The 6,668-nt window shown below is 39.6% G+C and overlaps 1 non-coding gene across 1 annotated transcript; it reads left to right on the top strand.

The window, feature by feature from the left end:
• The first annotated feature begins 5,621 nt into the window (after positions 1 to 5,621).
• On the top strand, positions 5,622 to 5,729 carry LOC148579878 (small nucleolar RNA R71). Its single transcript, XR_015899088.1, has one exon. It is a non-coding gene; the product is annotated as a small nucleolar RNA R71 (small nucleolar RNA).
• Positions 5,730 to 6,668: the final 939 nt, after the last annotated feature.

Genomic DNA, 6,668 nt, shown 5'->3' with positions numbered 1-6,668 from the left:
GAGATACTTATGTAATTCATTGGTAGGAATTTCAGATAAGCGTATGGAGATGCTTTGTTCTTTCTGAACCTCTGCTTTCCTACTGCTTCCATCCAATCATTCATACTCCTTTCTATGGCAAGCTATATGTTGGGCATCACCGGTGTCAATGGCTACTTCCCGTCCTCTCAGTGAAATGGTCCAAATGTGCTGTCACCGCACGGCTAATCATCTGTCAGTTCTCGATCATGTTGGAATAGGATCCAGTGATCCTTTTGCCTCTGTCACTACGCCCAACACTCGCGAGTTTGAAGCTCGTCACAGTCATCCCTTCCCAGATACTACTCGGAATACCACAGACAAGGTTTAGACTTTCCGGATCTCAAGAATGGCTGCCAATAATTCTAGCCTATAGCACGAAGACTCTGATCTGAACCAGGAGCCCAAGAGATAAACGCTCAATCCAAGGTAGAACGGAAGTGGTTGTCAGGCACGCGTTCATAGGTTGAGAATCGTGATGAGTGTCACGGATCATCATATTCATCATGGTTGAAGTGCAAGCGAATATCTTAGAATAGGAATAAGCTTGAATTGAATAAGAAAACAATAGTACTTTGCATTAATTCATGAGGAACAGCAGAGCTCCACACTTTAATCTATGGTGTGTAGAAACTCTACCGTTGAAAATACATAAGTGATGAAGGTCCAGGCATGGCCGAATGGCCAGCCCCCCTAAACGTGATCTCTGAACATAAAATTATTCAAAAGACTAACCAGAGATATAAAATAAATCACTAAAATTAGCTTTTATACTCAACTAGTAGCTAGGGTTACATAAGATAAGTAAATGATGTAGAAATCCACTTCCGGGCCCACTTGGTGTGTGCCTGGGCTAAGCATTGAGCTTTCATTTGTAGAGACTCTTTTTGGAGTTAAACGCCATGTTGTAACCTGTTTCTGGCGTTTAACTCTGGTTTGCAACTTGTTTCTGGCGTTTAACTCCAGAATAGGGCAGGAAGTTGGCGTTTGAACGCAAGTTTATGTCATCAAAACTCAGGCAATGTATGGACTATTATATATTTCTGGAAATCCCTAGATGTCTACTTTCCAACGGAATTGAGAGCGCGCCAATTGGGTTTCTGTAACTCTAGAAAATCCATTTCGAGTGAAGGGAGGTCAGAATCCAACAGCATCTGTAGTCCTTCTTCAGCCTCTGAATCAAATTTTTGCTCAGGTCCCTCAATTTCAGCCAGAAAATACCTGAAATCATAGAAAAACACACAAACTCATAGTGAAGTCCAGAAATGTGATTTTAATTTAAAAACTAATAAAAATATACTAAAAACTAACTAAATCATACTAAAAACTACTTAAAAATAATGCCAAAAAGCGTATAAATTATCCGTTCATCAAAACACCAAACTTAAATTGTTGCTTGCCCCAAGCAACTAAAAATCAAATAGGATAAAAAGAAGAGAATATACTATAAATTCTAAAATATCAATGAAACTTAGCTCCAATTAAATGAGCGAGACTAGTAGCTTTTTGCCTCTGAACAGTTTTGGCATCTCACTTTATCCTTTGAAGTTCAGAATGATTGGCATCTATAGGAACTCAGAATTTAGATAGTGTTATTGATTCTCCTAGTTCAGTATGTTGATTCTTGAACACAGCTACTTTATGAGTCTTGGCCGTGGCCCTAAGCACTTTGTTTTCCAGTATTACCACCGGATACATAAATGCCACAGACACATAACTGGGTGAACCTTTTTAGATTGTGACTCAGCTTTGCTAGAGTCCCCAATTAGAGGTGTCCAGGGTTCCTAAGCACACTCTTTTTTCTTTGGATCACGTCTTTAATCGCTCAATCTCAAGCTTTTACTTGACACCTTCACGCCACAAGCACATGGTTAGGGACAACTTGGTTTAGCCGCTTAGGCCAGGATTTTATTCCTTTGGGCCCTCCTATCCATTAATGCTCAAAGCCTTAGATCTTTTTTATTTTACCCTTGCCTTTTGTTTTAAAGGGTACTGGCTTTTTCTGCTTGCTTTTTCTTTTTTTTTTCATTTTTGCCATTTTTCTTTCTCTTTTTTTTCGCAAGCTTTTGTTTTTCACTGCTTTTTCTTGCTTCAAGAATCAATTTTATGATTTTTCAGATTATCGATAACATTTCTCCTTTTTCATCATTCTTTCAAGAGCCAACAGTTTTAACATTCATAAACAACAAATTCAAAAGACATATGCACTGTTCAAGCATTCATTCAGAAAATAAAAAAGTATTGCCACCACATCAAAATAATTAAATTAAGCTCAGGGATGAATTCAAAATTCATGTACTTCTTGTTCTTTTGATTTTAGAAAATTTTTCATTTAAGAAAGGTGATGGATTCATAAGACATTCATAGCTTTAAGACATAGACACTTAAACACTAATGAACATGTAATAAAGACACAATCATAAGTAAAACATAAGGCTCAAAAACCAAAAAATAGAAAAATAAGAACAAGGAGATTAAGGAACGGGTCCACCTTAGTGAGGGTGGCGTCTTCTTCCTCTTGAAGAACCAATGGTGTTCTTGAGTTCCTCTATGTCTCTTCCTTGTCTTTGTTGCTCCTCCCTCATAGCTCTTTGATCTTCTTTAATTTCATGGAGAATGATGGAGTGCTCTTGGTGCTCCACCTTTAGTTGTCCCTTGTTGGAACTCAATTCTCCTAGGGAGGTGTTAATTTGCTCCCAATAGTTTTGTGGAGGAAAGTGCATCCCTTGAGGCATCTTAGGGATTCCATGATGAGGAATTTCCTCATGCTCTTGTTGAGGTCCATGAGTGGGCTCTCTTGTTTGCATTGAGCTCCTTCCACACAGATGTCCATGAGGACTTGGTCCAACCTTTGATCAGAGTTGACTCTTCTAGTGAGAGGGTGAGGGTCTCCTTGCATTATTTGCCACAAATTCATAGAAGTGGTCTTGATGGACCTTTGAGATGAATCTCTACATCTCCCATAACACAGAGGTGGAAGCAATTGCCTTCCCTTTCCTCTTTCTTGAGGTTTTTCTGGCCTTAGGTGCCATTAATGGTTATGAAAAAATAAAAAGCAACACTTTTACCACACCAAACATAAAATGTTTGCTCGTCCTCGAGCAAAAGAAGAAGAAAAATAATAGAAGAAGAAGAAAATGGAGGAGATGGAGGGGAAGGTGTATTCGGCCAAGTGGGAGAAGAAGTGTTTGTAATGTGTGAAAATGAAGTAGTGTTGAAGGGTTTATATAGGGGTGGGGGGAGGGTTAGGTTTCGTGTATTAGGTCTGTGTTTGGGAGGAAATAGATTTTGAATTTAGAGGTAAGTGGGGTTTTTGGGGAAGAGTAGATGGATTTGAGTGGTGAAGGGTATTTGGGGAAGAGTGTTTTGAAAGGGTGTGAAGAGGAGAGAAGAAGAGGTGGAGTAGGTGGAGATCCTGTGGGGCTCACAGATCCTGAGGGGTCAAGGACTTAGCATCCCTGCTCCATTTAGGGCGTGCAAAAATGCCCTTAGATTGCAATTCTGGCATTAAACGCTAGATTGCTGCTTGTTTCTGGCGTTTAACGCCAGCTTTTCTCCCATTTCTGGCGTTAAACGCCAAGTAGATGCTCTGTTCTGGCGTTAAATGCCAGTTTGGTGCTTGTTTTTGGCGTTTAACGCCAGCTTGATGCTTCTTTCTAGCGTTAAATGCCAGTCTGCTGCTTCTTACTGGCGTTTAAACTCCAGTAAGCTCTTCCTCTGGGGTGAGCTATTTTTAATGCTGTTTTTCATTCTGTTTTTGATTTTTCAGTTGTTTTTGTGACTTCACATGATCATCAACCTAAAGAAAACATAAAATAGCAATGGAGAATAAATAGATATAATTAAATAACATTGGGTTGCCTCCCAACAAGCGCTTCTTTAATGTCAATAGCTTGATAGTGAGCTCTCATGGAGCCTCAAAGATAATCAGAGCAAGGTTGGGGCCTCTCAACACCAAACTTAGAGCTTGGTTATGGCTTCCCAACACCAAACTTAGAGTTTGAATGTAGGGGTTTTGGTTGACTTTGTATTGAGAGAAGGTTTTCATGCTTCCTCTCCATGGTTACAGAAGGAGAACCTTGAGTCTTGAATACAAGGTAGTCGTCATTCAACTGAAGGACCAACTTTCCTCTGCCAACATCAATCACAGCTTTTGCTTTGGCTAGGAAGGGTCTGCCAAGGATGATAGATTCATCCTCATCCTTCCTAGTATCTAGGATTATAAAATCAGCAGGGATGTAAAGGCCTTCAACCTTCACTAGCACGTCCTCTACTAGTCCATAAGCCTGTTTCATTGATTTGTCTGCCATCTCTAGTGAGATTCTTGCAGCTTGTACCTCAAAGATTCCCAATTTCTCCATTACGGAGAGTGGCATGAGGTTTATCCCTGACCCCAGGTCACACAAAGCCTTCTCAAAGGTCATGGTGCCTATGGTACAAGGTATGAAGAATTTTCCGGGATCCGGTTTCTTCTGAGGTAATGTCTGCCTCATTAATGCACTCAGTTCATTGGTGAACAAGGGGGGTTCATCCTCCCAAGTCTCAGTACCAAATAACTTGGCATTCAGCTTCATGATTGCTCCTAGATATTTAGCAACTTGCTCTTCAGTGATGTCTTCATCCTCTTCAGAGGAAGAATATTCATCAGAGCTCATGAATGGCAGAAGGAAGTTCAGTGGAATCTCTATGGTCTCAGTATGAGCCTCAGATTCCTTTGGTTCCTCAAAGGGAAACTCCTTTCTATCTAGAGGACGTCCCCTGAGGCTTTTCTCACTGGGACTCACGTCCTCCTCACTCTCTCCAGGTTCGGCCATGTTGATCATGGTTATGGCCTTGCACTCTCTCTTGGGGTTTTCTTCTGTATTGCTTGGGAGAGTACTGGGAGGAGTTTTAGTAACCTTCTTACTCAGCTGACCCACATGTGCCTCCAAATTTCTAATAGAGGACCTTGTTTCATTCATGAAACTTAGTGTGGTTTTGGATAGATCAGAGACTATGGTTGCCAGGCCAGAATGGCTCTGTTCAGAATTCTCTGTATTTTGCTGAGAATATAATGGAAAAGGATTTTGCTGAGAAGATGATGGAAAAGGCTTGCTATTGCTAAACCTATTTCTTCCACCATTATTATTGAAGCCTTGTTGAGGCTTCTGTTGATCCTTCCATGAGAAATTTGGATGATTTTTCCATGAAGGATTATAGGTGTTTTCATAGGGTTCTCCCATGTAATTCACCTTTGCCATTGCAGGGTTCTCAGGATCATAAGCTTCTTTTTCAGAAGATGCTTCCTTAGTACTGTTGGATGCAGCTTGCAATCCATTCAGACTCTGAGAAATCATATTGATTTGCTGAGTCAATATTTTATTCTGAGCCAATATGGCATTCAGAGTATCAATTTCAAGAACTCCCTTCTTCTGAGGCATCCCATTGTTCACAGGATTCCCCTCAGAGGTGTACATGAACTGGTTATTTGCAACCATTTTAATAAGTTCCTGAGCCTCTGCAGAGGTTTTCAGATGAAGAGATCCTCCTGCAGAATGGTCCAATAACATTTTTGACAACTCAGACAGACCATCATAGAATATACTTATGATGCTCCATTCTGGAAGCATGTCAGTAGGACACCTTTTGATCAGTTGCTTATATCTTTCCCAAGCTTCATAGAGGGATTCTCCTTCCTTCTGTCTGAAGGTTTGGATTTCCACTCTAAGCTTGCTCATCTTTTGAGGTGGAAAGAATTTGGCCAGAAAAGCACTGACCAGCTTATCCCAAGAGTTCAGGCTTTCCTTATGTTGTGAATCCAACCATGTTCTAGCTCTGTCTCTTACAGCAAAAAGGAAAAGCATAAGCCTGTAGACCTCGGGATCAACTCTATTGGTTTTGATAGTGTCACAGATTTGCAAGAATTCAGCTAAAAACTGATGAGGATCTTCCATTGGAAGTCCATGAAACTTGCAATTCAGCTGCATTAGAGAAACTAATTGAGGCTTAAGCTCAAAGTTGTTTGCTCCAATTGCAGGAATTGAGATGCTTCTTCCATAGAAGTTAGAAGAGGGTGCAATAAAGTCACCAAGCATCTTCCTTGCATCTCCACCATTGTTATTGGGTTCGGCCATGTCTCATTCTTTTTCGAAAATTTCTGTCAGGTCCTCTCCAGAGAGTTGTGCCTTAGCTTCCTTTGGCTTCCTATTCAGAGTCCTTTCGGGTTTAGGGTCAGCTTCAACAAGAATATTCTTATCCTTGTTCCTGCTCATACGAAAAAGAAGAGAACAGAAAAGAAAATATGGAATCCTCTATTTCACAGTATAGAGATTCCTCATGTGAGTATAAGAGGAGAAGAATAGAAGAAGGAGAAGATAAGAATTTGAACACAGAGGAGAAAAGTGGATTCGAATTATGAGTAGAAGAGAAGTGTTAGTAAATAAATAAATAAATAGAAAGAGATGAGAGGGGAAAGAATTCGAAAATTAAATAAAATAAAATAAAAAAATATTTTTGTTTTTATTTTAAATGTTTATTAGAATTCAAAAATTAAGGAGGAAAATAAAATTAAATTGAAATTTAAAATAATTAGTTAGTGAAAAGAAATTTTTGAAAAAGAGAGGTTAGTGATTTTCGAAAATAAGAGAGAGAAAAGTAGTTAGGTGGTTTTG

The sequence above is a fragment of the Arachis ipaensis genome, chromosome B10 (assembly GCF_059453495.1).
Source record: "Arachis ipaensis isolate K30076 ecotype BB chromosome B10, ASM5945349v1, whole genome shotgun sequence".
NCBI lineage: Eukaryota > Viridiplantae > Streptophyta > Magnoliopsida > Fabales > Fabaceae > Arachis > Arachis ipaensis.
This window is presented reverse-complemented; position numbering and strand designations above follow the sequence as displayed.